General features: G+C 37.8%; 1 protein-coding gene across 1 annotated transcript in view; it reads right to left on the reverse strand.

Moving 5' to 3' along the window:
* LOC150078582 (voltage-dependent calcium channel subunit alpha-2/delta-3-like) overlaps positions 1–19532 on the reverse strand; it is a 177626-nt gene that overhangs the window by 135146 nt on the left and 22948 nt on the right. The window contains exon 2 of the mRNA XM_090385441.1: positions 13348–13400. The gene's annotated coding sequence lies outside the window, so the exon portion shown is untranslated. The remainder of the gene's footprint in view (positions 1–13347; positions 13401–19532) is intronic.

Genomic DNA, 19532 nt, shown 5'->3' on the forward strand with positions numbered 1-19532 from the left:
AATTTGGGCAGGTCGTTTTGGTAGCTGTACAGTCACTTTGTATGTGATCTGAGGGCCCACAATTGGGGCAGACAGGAACTTCTCTGCATACAGTTTGTGAGCGGCCATATTTTTGGCATTTATAACATCTTAAAGGGTTTGGAATGTAGGGGCGGATGCAGCAAAGGGTAAGTTGAGTGTATTGATGGTTTGTTTGTTTGTTTTGATTTTATTGGCGCATTAGCTACTAAGGATGTAAGTGTAGTGATGGTAAGAATAATATTTCTGGTAGGTGTAAGTTGATTATCTTTTTTAATCATTATTCGTCTTGCTTAAATTACATGTTGCCCTCTGCAGCTCTTGGGTTCTTTCTTCCTCAAAAACATTTAATAGGTCCCAACAGGATATCACACCCTTATATGAATTTAGGGTTGTGCGAGAGGATATTTTTACTGGAATGCCAGCAAAGCTTGTAAGTTGTAACAGTTTCTCAGAATGTCTGTGGTTCGTGGTTTCTACTAGTAAGTCTCCTGATTGCAGTCACTTCATCGTCTTGGGAGATTAGCATATGATGCAAGATTATGCAGCATCAACCAAAAAAAAAAAAAAAAAAAAAAAAAAAAAAAAAAAAACGCTCCCATTTCACCCCTCCGTTCGTTCCAAATACCGGTCCAGCTCAGCCTTAAATTTATTTAGGCTATCAATTTCCAAAACAAAAGATGGAAGTCAGCTACCCCCTGGCTAAAGGCAAACTTCTGCACATCTATCCTACAACTGTCTTTCCTCAATTTGAATTTATGCCCTCTCAGGTGATTATTCTGAGCAAGAGGAAAAATCCCATCAGCATTGAGCATGCTCAAACCATTCAAGGCTTTATACACCTCAATCAGATCACCTCGCAGGTGCCTAGTCTCCACACCCAGCAATACCCTCCAGATGTTTTAGTATGACAAAGGGAGACAATTTATTCATGGGCTGACCAGTAATTGAGTGGATAATTAAGAACGATGGGCAAGGGCGCTCCATCCGATCAGTCTTTTGTCTCTTTGGATCATTGTTCTCGATATCCTGATGGTCTGTGTTTGGCATGTTTGCCCCTTTTAGCCCTTGGCAAGAGAACTCATCTGCCAAGGTTTCTGGCCCAGCCACAGGGAGGCAGGAAAAGTGCCGCTAGGAGGCAAAGCAGTTAAAGCGTTAGTTGGTTAGTGACCTAGAAATATGGATAAAGAAAGAAAGGTGGGTTTCTTTTCTGTGTTCTAACTTGTGGTTTTTCAAGTATAGAACATTTTAAAAATAAGACTCTAGAGAAATGTAAGAACTTAAAAATAACTTTAATCGCCTTTGAAGAGCGCTTTATGAATCACACAGATATCACTTGGCCTCGAAATACGTTTGGAACCCGGGGCCTCTACAGCTGCAGCTGTTCTAGTAGTGAAATGAATGTTAAGTATCTGCACCAGTATTCAACAGTGTTAGATTATGTTTGTCAAGCAGCGATTCCAAAATTTTTCCTTGTCTGTCTGTATGTAAGGAGCCGCAGAGTGGATGGTGGGCATTAAAATCCCCTAATACACAAAAGGGAGGAGGGATCTGCAACAGAAGTTCTTCTAGGTCATTAAAAGTATATTCTTTGTTTGGTGATAGGTAGCTTGAAACTATTGTTAACATGATTCCTAAGGAGACACTTATTGCTACTGCTTCTAAAGGGGTCTGCAGTGGAATATGTGGGCGCCTCCGTAGCCAGGTGGGAAGGAGCAGCACACGCTTCTTGATTAGACCGGGGTTCGAGCCCGTCACCACCAAATACGGAGGATGCGGAAAGGTCAAGGGAATGATCACTGCATATCCCCGGAGCAATATGGCCTTAGTTGCTGATGCTCCTGAAAACCAAACAACAAACAAACAACAACAAACAGTGGAATATGTTTAGTAGAGATTCTTGAGGATATAGTAAGGTTTGGGAAGTTGTATCACTAATTATTCTAAGTCGGCATAGCTTATATTTTGGTTAGGTGGCATGTATAATGAGACTATGGGTAAATCGAAGTTAATGTTGACTCGTGCAACAACTGTCTCAAGGTGTGTTTTTAGTGGGATTGGTTCTGAGGGTATCTGGTAGTTGATGATCAGCACTACCCCTCCACGTACAAGTGAGGTACCCCTGTAGCCAGGTGGGCAGGAGCAGCAGTGCGTAGCACACGCTTCTTGATTAGACCGGGGTTCGAGCCAGTGACCACCAAATACGGAGGATGTGAAAAGGTCAGGGAATGACCACTGCATATCCCCGGAGCAATATGGCCTTAGTTGCTAATGCTCCTAAAAACTAAATAACAACAGGATTGTGCAGATTGTGTGCAACACAATCTTGCCAACGTATTATGTATTTCCAAAGGGAAACAGTTATATTTGGTACTATATTGGTTTCCTGTAGACAGAAGGTAATAGGGTCATACTGTGAAAGGAGATCTCGGATGTCAGCCAAATTACTACAATAGCCTCTAGAGTTTCATTGTAAGAAAGTAAGCATTATTTGGGTTTACTAGAGCCCTCAATTTGTTTTCAAGGTACAGAAGATTTGTGTTGCAGCTGTGCAGTCTGCACTAGTGTGTGCAGTGGAGCCACATTTGGCACAGGCAGTTGCTCCTCTGCAGACTGTCTGTGAGTGCCAAAACGTCTGGCACTTGTAGCAGCATAATGGGTTTGGGATGTAAGGTTTAACATGGCAGTTAAGATAACCTGCCTTTATAATTGTTGGTGGTTTGGGATTGTCAAATGCGAGGATTATGTTCCAAGTAGGAACTAGTACATCGTCCTTTGTTAGCCTTACATTGATCACCTTCATCATGCAATTCTTGTTTCAGTTCTTCATCTGAAAGATTGATGAGGTCCCATTCAGTGATGACACCTCTTGATGTGTTCAAGGAAATGTGCGGCGAAATGGTGACAGAGGCTCTGCCGAAAATTTTTAGTTCTTGCAGTTGGTCGGACCCTCAAGCAGTGGCAACTTCAACCAGTAGGTCTCCTGATCTTTAACAATGAACAGTCTTGGGATTACCAAGACTGTTCATTGTTGAAGTCTGTTTATTGTCAACACATGAATAACAGTGTGCTGTTGTTCATGTGTTGAGGGTATTCAAGATGGCTGACAGTGCTGTGCAATTTTTTGTGTTCTCTTGATAATTCACTCTGATATTAGGTTTATTGTGGGTTTTAATTCACATTTTGCCTGAGAAGTGTCTGGCTGTACTATCAGAATTTAGCACGTAACTTTGAAATACAGAAAACTATTAGTTGTGAAGTTATTCACTCTAAATTGCCTTTGGCGTACTTAAATGGTGCCACAATGCAAACCATATTGCCATAACAGGAGTAGTTGTTTAGTTAGTAGGAGTATAGACATAATATTCCTACTGTGAAGTAAGAGATTTTTGGAGTAGAGAATTTGGCAGGTTGGAAATAGATTACTGTATCTGGAAGAGAAAGTAATATCGATTTAAATCGTAAATTGATTTGCTTCAGCGTGTTTTGAAGAGAAAAAAAAGGGGGGATAGGTACTGCATTGTTGAAGATTATTGTATTGCGCTTTGAATATTGTGTGTATTGCATTATTTGGCTAACATTGATTGTTTGTACTAACACTAATATAGTAATATTAGGGCTTGGCACACCCAGGGTCCTGAGCTGGACATCATCATTTTTCTCTTTCTTGGTGATTCCCCTTCTACTTCTGACTCTCTCTCTCTCTCTTTCAGGGTAATTTAGAAATTTTTTTTTGGCTGGCGCAGCAAAAACCTGAGGCTTCCGTGCACCATATCGCTAATAATAATAATAATAATATTACTAATATTACTATATTATAATATTGAGTTGAAGTATTTGCTATTGTGCTTATACTTGGTACTGATTTTGGTTATGGAAGGAAGAAATCTAAATGCTAGGGAGCCAACAGATGGATATGAAGGGGGGGGAGGTAATTCTCCTTTGTTACCACCTAAGATACTACAAATGCAGGAAGCTATTAGAAAACTTGGCGATTCATTGAAGAGGCCTCTGGAGTCAGGAACTCTATGATTCATCTATGATGCTACTAAAACACTGACTCATATCAATAAAATGACTTTATTAAACAAAAATACACATACTGACTGAATAAACTATTTAAAATGAAATAAGATGGTATATAACAAGAATAAATTGCAATAAAATATGAAATTAAAAGTGCTAAAAAGATATTTAAAATTACTAAAAATCGCTAAAACAAGAGCTTTTGGCAGCAGCAGCTGCCTTCATCAGCAATAATGGTTGCAAGTTATCTGACAAAATATATACGTACACATATACGCCCCAGCAGATCTGCGACATGAACTATGGCACCTGTGCACAGTCCACTTCTCGTGCATTGGAACCGGAAATGAAATGAATCACTCTAAACTGTTCGTCTCTCCCTAGGATAAGGGCTTCAAAGAGTGGATGGTTGCGACAGCCATAATCCCTATTAAGACTATAGTGTCCAGACAAACGTATCCTCAAACTCTCTGGCCATTTCTGGTTCCAAAAGCCATGTGCTCTATCCACAATCACGGCTTCTTTAGCTGTAATGCCATGCCCAGTTTCCCAGGCATGTTCAGCTACGGCTGAACCCACATAATCTTGGGGGCCATATCATATTCCCCCAAGGCAATCACGCAGCCTATGTTTCATTTCCCCCACATAACAATCCCACAATCCAGACACTCAATTTCATATACGACCCCACTAGTGTCATTAGCCGCAATAGGATCTTTCATTGCGGACTCTATTGTGTGCAGTCTCTGACCTGGCAGCTGTACACAGCGTATCTTCATCATCATCACCATCAACCATTTTCAATCCACTGCAGGATGAAGGCCTCTCCAGCAACTTTCCAGTTCCTTCTGTTTTGAGCACTGGCCATCCATTTACTACCCACAAACCCATGAATTTCATCTATCCATCTCTGCCTTTGTCTTCCAGGTTTTCTTCTAGCTCCTCTTGGGTACCATTCTGTTATTTTCTTAGTCCATCTGTCATCATGTCTTCGAGCTATGTGTTCTGGCCAGGACCATTTTAGTTCTTTAGTTTTGATAAGAATGTCCTTTAGTTGAGTTTACTGCCTAATCCATGTGTTTCTCTCCTTATCTAACAGTTTGATTCCCAATATAATTCGTTCCATTCTTTGCTGTGTAGTTCTCAGCTTCTCTTCGATTCTTTTGGTGAGTGCCCAAGTTTCACTTCCATAAGTCATGGTGGGAAGTATACATTGGTTCATTATTTTACGTTTCAGACAAACTGGGATATTGCTCTTCAATATGTGACTATATTTCCTGAATGCTATCCATCCAAAATTTATTCTTCTCTTGACTTCCAGCCATTTATAATTATTACAGCTAATAACTTGTCCCAGATAAGTATATGACTCCACCTTTTCAATTACTGCTCCTTCAATCATTACATCCCTTTCTGTGGCACACTTGTTCATCATTACTTTTGTTTTAGTCATATTCATCTTTAGTTCAAAATCCTTACTAACTGTGCATAACTGAATAAGATTTTTCTCTAATTCTGGCTCGTGGCTTATGACCACATAAGCCACGAGCTAGAATCGTGGCTTATGACCACAATGTCATCTGCAAATCGTAAATGGTTTAGGTACTCTCCGTTCACATTGACTCCTTTCTGCGACCAGTCTAATCTTCTGAAAGCTTCCTCAAGGGCAGCAGTAAACAGCTTCGGAGATATTGAGTCGCCTTGTCAAACTCCTTTCTCAATTTTAAATTTCCTACTGTCTTTGTCTAGTCTAATAAAGCAGGTAGCATTCTCATATATTTTCTTCAAAATCATAATATGTGGGATATCTATGCCTTGTCTTTCCAGTGCCTGAAACATTATGCTGTATGGAGTCAAATGCCTTTTCATAATTCACAAATGCCAGGCATAATGGTGTTTTATATTCATTTGCTTTCTCCATTAGCTGTGATATTACGTGAAGGTGATCCATAGTTGAGAATCCTGTCCTAAAGCCAGCTTGCTCTTTCGGTTGATTCTCATCAAGTATTCTTTCTAATCTGTTAGTAATGACCCTTGTGAACAACTTGTAGATGTGGGATAACAAGCTAATTGGTCTATAATTTCCAATTTCTGATTTATCTCCTTTCTTATGCAGCAAAACTATGATTTCATTATTCTACTACTTAGGCGTTGCACATTTTCTAATGCACTTTGTGAAGAGCCTTGCCAGTTTTTGTGTTATGTCTCTTCCTCCCAATTTTAACAACTCTACAGTAACTTCATCTTCCCCCGGGGCTTTCTGATTCTTCATTTTCTTCAACACTTGTTCTACCTCATCAGGAAGAATATCGGGTATGTCGTATGTGTTGCTACTTTGCAATCCATCTTCCCCACTGCTGGCATCATTCCCTCGCTCCTTGTATAATTCCCTATAGTAGTCTTCTGCTATTTGAATTATGCCTTCTCTGCTGTTTATAAGTGCACCATTGCTATTCTTTCAGTAACATTTGTCTTTCTGTATTACTGCTCATGGCTGCTGATTTAAATCCTTTGTTTTCCCTTAATGCTTGTTCTACTTTTCTTGTGTTAAATCTTCTTATGTCCTCTCTGAGTCTCTTCCTAATGGCTTTGCATAACTCAGTATACTCAATTTTTTCCTTGTCAGTGTTTATCTTGCTCTTCATTTTTCGCCTTCGGTTCATCACGACAAGTGTTTCTTGACTGATTTTTTCTTCTTTTGATTTCTTTTTCCCTATAGGTTTCTTGGGCTTTATCACTTCCAGAAAGTTGTAGTATTCCTCGTCGATATCTTGGTCCTGAGAAGTCTGCAGAAGCTCAAACTATTTCTTAAGTTCCAGTACATACTGCTTTTTCTCCTCTTCTGTTATCTCAAAGACCTTTGTATTATTTACTCCAGTCAGTTTTTTCCTTTCCTACATCTATATCAAGTGTACATCTTACCATTCTGTGATAATTTCCAACATTTACCTTATTCAGGACTGTAAGATCATTCACAATATATCTTCTGTTAGTGAGGACGAAGTCAATTTCATTAGTTGTTAATCCATTTGGACTCTTCCATGTCCACTTTCTGTTCACCCTTTTCTTGAAAAAAGTGTTCATTACTGACAATCCTCGAGATTCTGCAAATTCCATAAGTCTTTCGCCTCTTTCATTTCTTTCACCAATTCCAAAATTTCCTATAGTTCCCCTTTCTGTGCTGTTTTGTCTTTTTTCCAACCTTAGCATTGAAGTCCCCCATAATAACAGCATATCCTATGGAATTTGCAGAATATTGAGGATTGTCAGTAATGAACACTTTTTTCAAGAAAAGGGTGAACAGAAAGTGGACATGGAAGAGTCCAAATGGGTTAACAACTAATGAAATTGACTTCATCCTCACTAACAGAAGATATATTGTGAATGATCTTACCATCCTGAATAAGGTAAATGTTGGAAGTTATCACAGAATGGTAAAAATTTCTCCAAAAATTTCAGACTCGTGGACCTTAACGCACATGTGTAAGGCGCCTCTGTAGCCAGGTGGGAAGAAGCAGCAGTGAGTAGTACATGCTTCTTGATTAGACCCGGGTTCGAGCCCATCACCACCAAATACGGAGGATGCGGAAAGATCAGGGAATGACCACCGCATATCCTGTAGCAATATCGCCTTAGTTGCTAATGCTCCTAAAAACCAAATAACAAACAGCACGTGTAAATAGTACTGTTTACATTGGTTAACAAAATAATCTCGCTGTTGAGTGATAATTTTAGTTGATCTTGGTTTATAAGAGAGTGGATATTGTTAAGTTAGTCACTTTACTTCTTACGAGCATGGATCATACCGAAATAACTTAGTCCAGTATTAAGAAGTTTAGTCAAAAATATTTTAAGATCTTTCGACAATTGTCTTCTGGTTCTGGTCTGTTATTGCTGGTTGGTTTAGTTTTAAGTGAGTTGATGTGCATTGGCTGTGCTTTGCTCTTCCTTCTGGCAGTAAGTAAATAATGGAAATTGAAGACAAGATTAGTTTTTAACAAACCCATATATATTAACTATACTTTTAAAATGCATAATCGCTTTATATACTTAGACCTTTTTTTATATAATATAATGTATTAATCGGATTAATTTGATGTGAGCATCGGGCAGCAGGAATTTCCTATCGAGAGCAATTCTTTATATTTTTCAAATGATAATTTAAGAAGGAAGGATTGAGCTTCATTGCTCTTATATTTTGAAAACTAATAATATTAGTACAAAACAAGCAGTGCTCGTTTATAACTACTCTTTGTCTTCTCTCACTGAACCCATCCCTTTATCCACAGCAGTAACTTGCTTCTAATGTTACACTCCTCCAATTGGTATAGCAGTCTTATGTACAGAATCAAAGCTCGTGTCAAAATTATTGTTGTTATCCAGTTCATTTATTACTGCATCATATTAGCCAGTGATGATGAGGAGGTTGAAGAAATGTACACCGAAATTGAGAGTCTTCTAGATGAGCAGAAAACACACTACACTATTATTATGGGGGGACTTCAACGCTAAGGTTGGAAAAAGACAAAACAGTGCAGAAAGGGGAACTAAAGGAAATTTTGGAATTGGTGAAAGAAATGAAAGAGGTGAAAGATTTGTGGAATTTGCAGAATCTCAAGGACTGTCAGTAATGAACACTTTTTTCAAGAAAAGGGTGAACAGAAAGTGGACATGGAAGAGTCCAAATGGATTAACAACTAATTAAATCGACTTCATCCTCACTAACAGAAGATATATTGTGAATGATCTTACCGTCCTGAATAAGGTAAATGTTGGAAGTGATCACAGAATGGTAAGATGTACACTTGATATAGATGTAGGAAAGGAAAGGAAAAAACTGACTCGAGTAAATAATACAAAGGTCTTTGAGATAACAGAAGAGGAGAAAAAGCAGTATGTACTGGAACTTCAGAACAAGTTTAAGCTTCTGCAGACTGCTCAGGATCAAGATATCGATGAGGAATATTACAACTTTCTGGAAGTGATAAAGCCCAAGAAACCTATAGGGAAAAATAAATCCAAAGAAGAAAAAATTAGTCAAGAAACACTTTTCATGATGAATCGAAGATGGCAAATGAAGAGCAAGAAAAACACTGACAGGGAGAAAATTTGAGTATACTGAGTTATGCAAAGCCATTAGGAAGAGACTCAGAGAGGACATAAGAAGATTTAACACAAGAAAAGTAGAACAAGCATTAAGGGAAAACAAAGGATTTAAATCAGCAGCCATGAGCAGTAATACAGAAAGACAAATGTTACTGAAACTGAAGAATAGCAATGGTGTACTTATAAACAGCAGAGAAGGCACAATTCAAATAGCAGAAGACTACTATATAGACTTATACAAGGAGCGAGGGATTGATGCCAGCAGTGGGGAAGATGGATTGCAAAGTAGCAACACATACGACATACCCGATATTCTTCCTGATGAGGTAGAACATGCATTGAAGAAAATGAAGAATCAGAAAGCACCGGGGGAAGATGAAGTTACTGTAGAGTTGTTAAAATTGGGAGGAAGAGACGTAACACAAAAACTGGCAAAGCTCTTCACAAAGTGCATTAGAAAAGGTGTGATGCCTAAGCAGTGGAATAATGAAATCATAGTTTTGCTGCATAAGAAAGGAGATAAATCAGAAATTGGAAATTATAGACCAATTAGCTTGTTATCCTACATCTACAAGTTGTTCACAAGGGTCATTACTAACAGATTAGAAAGAATACTTGATGAGAATCAACCGAAAGAGCAAGATGGCTTTAGGACAGGATTCTCAACTATGGATCACCTTCACGTAATATCACAACTAATGGAGAAAGCAAATGAATATAAAACACCATTATGCCTGGCATTTGTGGATTATGAAAAGGCATTTGACTCCATACAGCATAAGGCAATGTTTCGGGCACTGGAAAGACAAGGCATAGATACCCCACATATTATGATTTTGAAGAAAATATATGAGAGTGCTACCTCCTTTATTAGACTAGACAAAGACAGTAGGAAATTTAAAATTGAGAAAGGAGTTCAGCAAGGAGACACAATATCTCCGAAGCTGTTTACTGCTGCCCTTGAGGAAGCTTTCAGAAGATTAGACTGGTCGCAGAAAGGAGTCAATGTGAACGGAGAGTACCTAAACCATTTATGATTTGCAGATAACATTGTGGTTATAAGCCATGATCCCAAAGAATTAGAGGAAAATCTTAATCAGTTATGCACAGTTAGTAAGGATTTTGAACTAAAGATGAATATGACTAAAACAAAAGTAATGATGAACAAGTGTGCCACAGAAAGGGATGTAATGATTGAAGGAACAGTAATTGAAAAGGTGGAGTCATATACTTATCTAGGACAAGTTATTAGCTGTAATAATTATAAATGGCTGAAAGTCAAGAGAAGAATAAATTTTGGATGGATAGCATTCAGGAAATATAGTCACATACTGAAGAGCAATATCCCAGTTTGTCTGAAATGTAAAATAATGAACCAATGTATACTCCCCACCATGACTTATGGAAGTGAAACTTGGGCACTCACCAAAAGAATGGAAGAGAAGCTGAGAACTACACAGCAAAGAATGGAACGAATTATATTGGGAATCAGACTGTTAGATAAGAAGAGAAACACATGGATTAGGCAGAAAACTCAAGTAAAGGACATCTTTATTAAAACTAAAGAACTAAAATGGTCTTGGGCAGGACACACAGGTGGACTAAGAAAACAACAGAATGGTACCCAAGAGGAGCTAGAAGAAAACCTGGAAGACAAAGGTGGAGATGGATGGATGAAATTCATGAGTTTGTGGGTAGTAAATGGATGCTCAAAACAGAAGGAACTGGAAAGTTGCTCAAACGGAAGGAACTGGAAAGTTGCTCAAAACAGAAGGAACTGGAAAGTTGCTGGAGAGGCCTTCATCCTGCAGTGGATTGAAAATGGCTGATGATGATGATTATTAGCCAGTGCTTTTTTTGTGACTGTACGTAATGGTATGGTGTACCGGCACCTTTATTAACAGTGACATGTGATATTTGGATGCAATGCACTTCGAAATTAATAATATTCCGTAAATTTTTTCACATGTTTACCTACTATTCAAATAAGCTTAAAATGATTTAACTAAATTTGCATTTTTTACTGTCTATTGTTAAGATATTTTCTATGTAAAACTGTATAATCATTTTTATAATTCTAAATTACTCAGTCGGACCTCTGTTTATTTATTTTGAATTCCTCTTGGAAGTTACATTTAAAATAGTTTCGGTTGAGGGAAGAAAATTTTCATATAGCGAACGGATTAGATGAGAATTAACTTGGTACAGCTTGTTCGCATTTCTGATCTTCAGGAAATTAGTGCTGCTGTGCGAATTAAGAGAGCTAAAGTGATTAGTATTGTATAACTTAGCGGTACCAGGTAAAACCTATCCGACCACCTGTCCCACATACAGAGAGGTCGCGCTGGTCAAGGGGTATTCCCAATGGGATCAGGCCCACCTTCTACTGCAGTGTGTCCAACCTTTTCCAGTACTGGGGCCATATTCAAGAAAATTCAAAGTTAGATTTCTTTAGTGTGTTACATTTTCGATATCTTATTGCATGTAAAAGTAAAATTGAAAATATTCAAAAATTTAATTAAGTACAATGCACAATTACATTTACTGAACAAAACATTTAATGAGAAAAATTTTTTGATAATAAAATTTAAAATGCTGTTTAAATTTTAAATTTTAAATTTTGTTTAAAATGCTGTTTGAATTTTCCCACGAGGAAAATTCACTTTCCTCGTGGGTAATAGGTTGGACACCTCTGTGAATCAACTGAAAGCGCCCCATTCGAGAATTAGAAAAGTGATTTTCATTTACTCCATAAATAATCATGTTATTTCACGGAATTGCGTTATCTAGAGTTAAATGCAATTCATGGATACCTAATTGATAAGGTTTCCGAAGAACTGAAGCATTTGATGAACGCTCTGAGTACGATACCAATTTCACCAAGTGAATGAGGATTTTCAGAAATAAATCTGATCGCCAACCAGCGCTTCATTAATGACAAAAACAGTTTCTTTAAATTGTGGTCCGTCTGCTGACCTGCTGCGATCCAGCAAAATATGTTGATTCGTGGCTGCTTCGGAAATGTCATTCAGCAACCGATACAAAGAGCAGGAAAAGAAGTCAGCATAGGGTGTCGGATGAGAACTTAATAAAAATTTGGAATATTCTACAAAAACTTTATTATGAAATTATTTTTACTTATTTTACTCACATTTTACTTATTTTTTTATATACTTGAATAATAAATTTATGTTTAATAAACTGTGTTAATATACTTAATTTCTTGTTCTTGTTCTAAAAAAAAAAAAGACTACTAAAGTAACAATATCGGGGGTGGGGGGGGAATTAGAGTACTTTTCATATCCTTTTAATTTTCAATTTTTCCCGATAGCAAAGAATGAGTACCGGCACTTATTTTTTTACAAAAAAAAGCACTGATATTAGCTTATCTTATTGATCAGACAGAATTCCACCTTAATAAACCCACCTTGTGATTTGTGTATAATTTTATTCCTGTTATAACTGTCTTTGTAATACTTCTTTAAAACTGACTCCATTATTTTCTCTAAAAATAAGTCAATCTTATTGATCTATAATTGCTTACATCACTCTTTATTCACCATTTGGGAATAGAAGAGACATTTACACACTTCCAATCTATAGGAACTTCCCAATCCAATAATGCTCTAATCATTATGGGCAAAGGTTTGTTTACCTCTTTTGCTGCTTGTTTTAATATGATTGGATAGATCCCTTCAGCCGTGGGTGCATTATTTACTTTCAGCTTCAGCAATACTGATGGGATTCTTCTTTTTGCTCAGACTACGCACACAAGGGAGCATAAATTCAAATTGAGGAAATATGGTTGCAGGATAGTTGTGCAGAAGTTTGCCTTTAGCTAGTGGGTGATTGATTGCTGGAACAAACTTCTATCTGTTGTTGTGTAAGCTGATAACTTAAATAAATTCAAGGAAGTACTAGGCAGACTATTGGAGGGAATGAATAGGTGAAATGGGAACTTTTGTAAATCTGACACAATTCAGTTTTTAAAATTGGCATCATCTCAACACTGCAATGACTACCGATCAATAATGTGAATAAGTGTTGTACATGGGTAAAGGAAGAATAATTATAAGTTATAGCAAATAAATTTATCAAGAGCAAAAATATCTTAAATCTCTTTTTAATCCTATGTTAATTGAAACATAATTTTCATTATTTGTTTTTATTAAAATGTTCATAAAATTCTTTACTTACATTGCAATTTTAGTCCAAATCCAAGATAATGTTGAATATATATGATGGAATGGCTTCAAAAACAAATGAGAGATATAATTAAGATTTACAAAAGGACATCTGAAATCTTCAGCATAATATCAGTAATAATTTTAATAATTATTTTTATGAGTGTTGTCAAAACGAAGACAGCGAAAGTATATCAATATTTCCAATAATGCATTCAACATGAAAAAACCGACATAGGGAGCTATTCTGTATTAGCATTGCTGAATGCAACTCTAGCTGTTTTCACATTGTGTGTCTCTAGCTGCATTATTCAAATGTCATCACATGTGAAAAGCTTTACCAAGATATATATGAGAGATGATTTTTGAATTCAGATAGGGCAAAACCCATTGAAATTAAACAATTATTCACTTCAGGATGGTAGTATGTATAGTGAGGAGAATATATTTGAAAGGAGGATGCATGAATGGGTCCAAGAGTTTAAATATGGGACCACGATCTAAAAGATTCTGTACTCTTGGCCATGCAAAATAACATTTCTGTTTTTGAAAGGTTCAATCATGGAAGCATGATCATCAGATGTGTTCATCCCATTATTCATTTAGAACTCAAATGGTTTGAACAAATGATTTATAATATAACATTGTCTTTTTTCACAATGCCTGAACAACTCCTGACCCTGCATTTTCGTTATTGGTTTAACTTGGGTCCAAGTAATAACCTTTTTGGACAACTGGTCCTTGAGGTGGTCACAGACATTCTCTCAGATATACCAGACAAGCTGTACTTGCTGCCTGGCAGTCTAAAACGCTGATGGAACTGATATTCGGGTGACATACAAGTCAAGTGGACCCAATTTCGGCGAAGTCCGGATGGTCTATGACAGCCAAATCCTCTGCTTGCACCTTCATGATGGTGGGACTGTTACTAATCCTGGGTATAACCTCCATGCACAAGTACATGGTGGGTGACCACCCAGGTGTGAACCAACGTAAGCAGGGGTCGAGGTGTGGCACCCACACCACATGGAGGAATGCCGCCCCTCTATGTTACCAGGCAGTACTAGGTGATAGATGACTCTCGTCAACCGGTGCAATACCACCACTTTTCTTATTGGAGACTTGAAGTGGTGGAACCCATGTTTAGTCTCAACCCTTCCCTATCTCTTCCATCATGTAGTATGATTGATGACTTTTGAGGTTATGATGAACATCGTGGCGAGATCCAATATTCCTTACATTTCGAGGGTACAGCTCTAAAACAGTGTTCACAGGCTGGCTGCTAGTTAGTACACCGGACTGAACCTATTGGTAACTCTCTAGGAGGTTTCCGGATCAGCTAGTGTATAATCTTGCTACCTCTACTCTGCCAGATAGTGACTGGAGGGAGTCCGAGTACAGTGTATGCAGGGAGCATTGTCGAGGCCACGTTATGTCAAGGATCTGGATATATTCTTACCATGTGTATGCCATATCCAAAAATTTTATTACTTCATACAGCATGTCCCACCCACTTTTTCTTACTATTGAATACACCATGAATTGTCAAACTAATAGAGCAAGCTTATCTGCAAAAAGATCTAAGCCTTCCAAGAACTTCCTAATTCATTTCACAAATATACGTGGTCTCAATTCTAATCTAAACGATGTCAATTTCCACTTGCAGTCTGCCAACCCCATGTACGTTTTCTGACAGAATCTCAGTTATCAGTTGATTCAACTACTGCTCATTTCAGATGCCCGAATTATTCGCTGTATAATTCCTTTTGCCTCAAAGGTGGTACTTGTGCATATGTCCTTTCTGATATTCCCTGTTAGAGACTTGGCAATTTGGAATCTCCTCTCTTTGATCTTCTCTGGCTTAAAATCTCTCTATCTCATTGTGTCAAATTCATCTGTTGTCTCTACCGTTCTCCCAACTGCACTAATCACTTGGAGCTCTTTGACTTCCTCTCTTTGCAACTTGACTTTCTCCAGTCCAACTTTCCTAACAGTGAGGTAATTTTCCTTGGCGATTATAATGTTCAAAACTCCAGCTGGCTTCCGTTTTCTAATCACACTGACCCAGCTGGTCAGTGTGATTAGAAAACTAGTAATTGCAAAAGATTGAGGCTTTTGCAATTACTAATGACTTTGCACAGATTGTTCATTTACCTACAACAACACCAGACAATCCTAATCATACAGCCAACATGCTTGATCTTTTTCTCACAAACAACAATTCTAAGTACACCATTGAAGTGAGAGGTCCTTTAGGCACTTCAGATCACAACTTGGTGATTGTCTCTTCTCCAATGGAGCCTTTATCTCATGGCTATTCCCAACCTCGTGTTGTTTGGCGTTACAAGAATGCAAAATGGGATGACCTGCGAGATTTCTTTTCTTCTTTTCCTTGGTCGGATTACTGTTTCAAAACCTCTGATGTCAATGTTTGCTCAGATCATGTCACTGAAATTATTCCTGTAGGAATGGAATCCTTTATCCCACACTCCACTTTAAAATCTCGTCCGTTATCTAAACCTTGTTTTCCAATAAATATGCTAAGGCTGTTCACAAGAGAAGAATGTTGCATATCGTAATTGGCTTGTTTCTAATTCTTCAGTTTCATTTTCTGCCTACACCAAAGCTTGCAACAATTGTAAAGCAGTTATTAATCAGTCCAAACTAGAGTTTGAACAGGCTAAGAGTAGAAAACTTGCTTCTTGCCCTAATGGTAGCCGAGCATTCTGGTCCCTTGCCAAAGCTATTGGCCGCAACCTTTGCCCATCTCTGTCCAAACCTTTTTCACTTCAGCTGTTGTCACTTCAGCCACGAATAAAGCTGACCTGCTAGCATCCCATTTTTCTTCCAACTCATATATTAATGATCTTGGTAAAACCCCTCTCACCATTCCCAACACGTTCCATTCGATGCCTCCTGTGGTCTTCTGTCAAAAGGATGTCAGAAGGATTTTGAAGAATCTTGATGCTAAGAAAGCTCCAGGTCCTGATTGTATTTCTCCACTTGTTCTCAAAACGTGTGGTCCTAAACTTACTCCTGTTCTTTGCCGCCTTTTTTCACTTTCTTATTCCAAAGGTGTTTTTCCTTCTGCTTGGAAATTTGCTCATATCCAGCCAGTTCCTAAAAAGGGTGACAAATCCCTCCCATCCAATTATCGTCCCATTGCAATTACTTCTACTCTTTCTAAAGTAATGGAGAAATCAATTAACCGCCAACTCTTAAACTACCTAGAAACCTTCCATCTGATCAACGATCGCCAGTACGGATTCAGTCAGTGTCGATCCACTGGTGATATTCTGGCTTATGTTACCCATTTATGGACTAATTCAATAGAAAGGTTCGGTGAAACACAAGTAGTTGCTCTTGACATCTCAAAGGCTTTTGATCGTGTTTGACATAAAGGTCTTCTAAACAAGTTTCCATCCTATGGTTTGCCAACAGTTTTTAGTAATTGGTTATCTAGTTTTCTCTCTGATCGCTCACTGAGGGCTATGGTAGATGGCTCTCTGTCTTCTAACTTCTCCACTAATGCCGGTGTCCCCCAAGGTTCAGTTCTTTCCCCCACTCTTTTCCTCTTGTATATTAATGACCTTCTTCCATTGACTGGAAATCCTATCCATAGTTTTGTCGAAGATAGCACATTGCATTCCACTTTCCATTTTGAGAAACCTTGTCCTGCTCAATCAGCTTCAACTTCTCGAAAATCTGCTACCAATTCCTTAAATGCCGATCTTCAGGTAATTCTCCAGTGGGGCAAAGACAACTTAGTTGATTTCAATCCTTCTAAAACTCAGTCTTGTCTTATATCTCGCATAAAGGATTCTTCCGCTCCTATGCTCTTCTTTAGTGACACTCCAATTTCTAGGCAAAATGATATATCTCTTTTTGGGATTACCCTGACTTTTAATCTCTCTTGGCACAAGCATATTACAAATATTGCTTCCTCTGCATCTAAAAAACTTGGTTTTCTCTTTCGCTCTCAGCGTTACTTTTCTTCCAAACAGCTGCTCACTCTGTATAAATTGCAAATCCGCCCGGCCATGGAATATTGCTCCCACATTTGGGGTAGTGTCACCAAAACCTCTCTCAGGCTTCTTGATTCCATTCAGAAGAGGGCAGTTAGGTTAATTTATTACTCTTCTCTAAAAGGGTCTCTCCACTCACTGTCTCATAGACATACTGTTTCTGCTGCATGAAGTTCAAGAAGCAGTGCATAACTGATCCAGCAAGCAACCAAAGAAATTTTACTCTGATGCTATCCAGATGTTAGTTTAATAATGGAAGATATGCATTGCAAGCAGAAAAGATCACAGTGAAAAATAATGAAGTTCCATACCCTAAGTATGAATAAAGAATTCTTTACTTAACTTTTGCTGTTTTCATTTCACCCCGGAAAATTATTTATTATACATACATTATGAATAAACTGATCACTATAAAATAACTGAAGCTAGTTATATGAGTAAAACAATGAAAAGCACAGAATACTTGATCTTTATATATTTTTTCTGATCTTGAAAAAAATTTATCAAGATTTAAAATTACAGTTTGACCATAACTAATCTGGGAGCGTTGGGACCTGTGGGTTGCCGGATTAGTGAGTTTGCTGGATCACCGGTGGGTATTTTAGCACATACGTTTTACCCAAAAGCTTACCATCTTCTTCTACCTTTAACACGTTGACTGCCAAAAATATTGTAATGTCAATGTTGTTTTTTTTTTGCTTAAAATATAAAAAAAGAAGTCTTTTTTTTATTATTTTTTTTATGTCACACATGTTGGTTACTTTTTTTTCTTGAGAAGCCGTGTCGGCCACATACGTGTGACGATATTACGGCATACATAAGAAGGTCGTTTGTGATTAGTTTATTGCAAGCGCTACAATAAAGCTAATTACAATAAAATAAACTCTCAAACATCGCAATAAATTTGTCAGTATTGTTAGAGATTTTGTGAAAACAAGTTCGTTAGTGTGCTGTATTATCCATCAAATTGTGTTGTGTTTTTCAGCAAGTTTGTATAAGTGTGTTGTAAAAAAAAAAAAAAAAAAAAAAATCGAAAAAGGAATGGCTAAAAGAAAATTACTAAGATAACAGGAACTGAGAGAAATTGCTGGAATTTACAATTAAGCAGAGTTAAACTTCTCACAGACACACCGCTGTTGAGTATTTTCAGTTCAACTTTATCTGTTATGGTCAATGTACGGTGTTTGCACTTTACACCACGAGAGGTACTTCCTTATGCATTGGAATTGGAACCATGGCTTTGGCTAAATGTGAGCAGGTTATAATGATAAAAGCAGAAAAACAAGTGGGAATGATTTGCCAGTGTTTACGAGTTTGTGCCAACAGCTGATGCTGCAACCAACGCCACCAAAATAGTAGCGGCAGGTCGATGCGCCGACCCGGGAAATTTGAAATTACGTTCGCTGAAATTATGTCTGAATTAGTGGTGGAACCAAATTACCGGTGGCCAGATAAGTGATGGTCGACCTGTATATAAATCGTAACAAATTTAACATTTTTTAAAATCAGTTTCAGCTGTGTAGGAAAAAAGTTATGGATTTTATAACCATGATGGAATTACATTTGTGTTTCCACAAGCTGACATGTTATTGCATTACGTCGGAAGACCACTCTCATGTACCTAATAGATTAAAACCACAAAATAATTAGCCAAGGAATATGTCTTTGTGTGTGTTAGGTGGACAGATTGGCAAGAAATTAGGTGCCAAATCAGTGTTTTGATGGGCTTCTATGAAAGTCTGAAAAGTAGAGTAGATGCCCTCATTTAAATTCAACACTAGAGCTCACTCTTGTGCATCAACTCAACACCAGAGCTCACTCTTTTGCATCAGGCAACATAGTGGCAACCTTCAGTGGAGAATGTGCTGGTCGCACAGGAGCTAGTTATTGTCAAGGAGATGGGAAATATATTGTGCAAAAAGGATGGTGGAATAGGACCAGATTATGTCTGCCAGAGGTAAACGTTGATGACTTTGAAGAGCAGATATCATCATTTAAGGGCACAAAGGGTGATATTGTTGTACATGTTGGCACTAATGATGTTAAGAGTAGGAGATCTGCAGACTAATGAACTAATGAGACTCGTGACAGAGAAGAAAAATGCATGGGATGCATATAAATTATCAAGAGACTCAGAAGCCTATGGCAGATATAAGCTAGTCTGTAATCAGGT

Source organism: Mastigoproctus giganteus, chromosome 11 (assembly GCF_048544385.1).
Source record: "Mastigoproctus giganteus isolate SK-2022 chromosome 11, ASM4854438v1, whole genome shotgun sequence".
NCBI lineage: Eukaryota > Metazoa > Arthropoda > Arachnida > Uropygi > Thelyphonidae > Mastigoproctus > Mastigoproctus giganteus.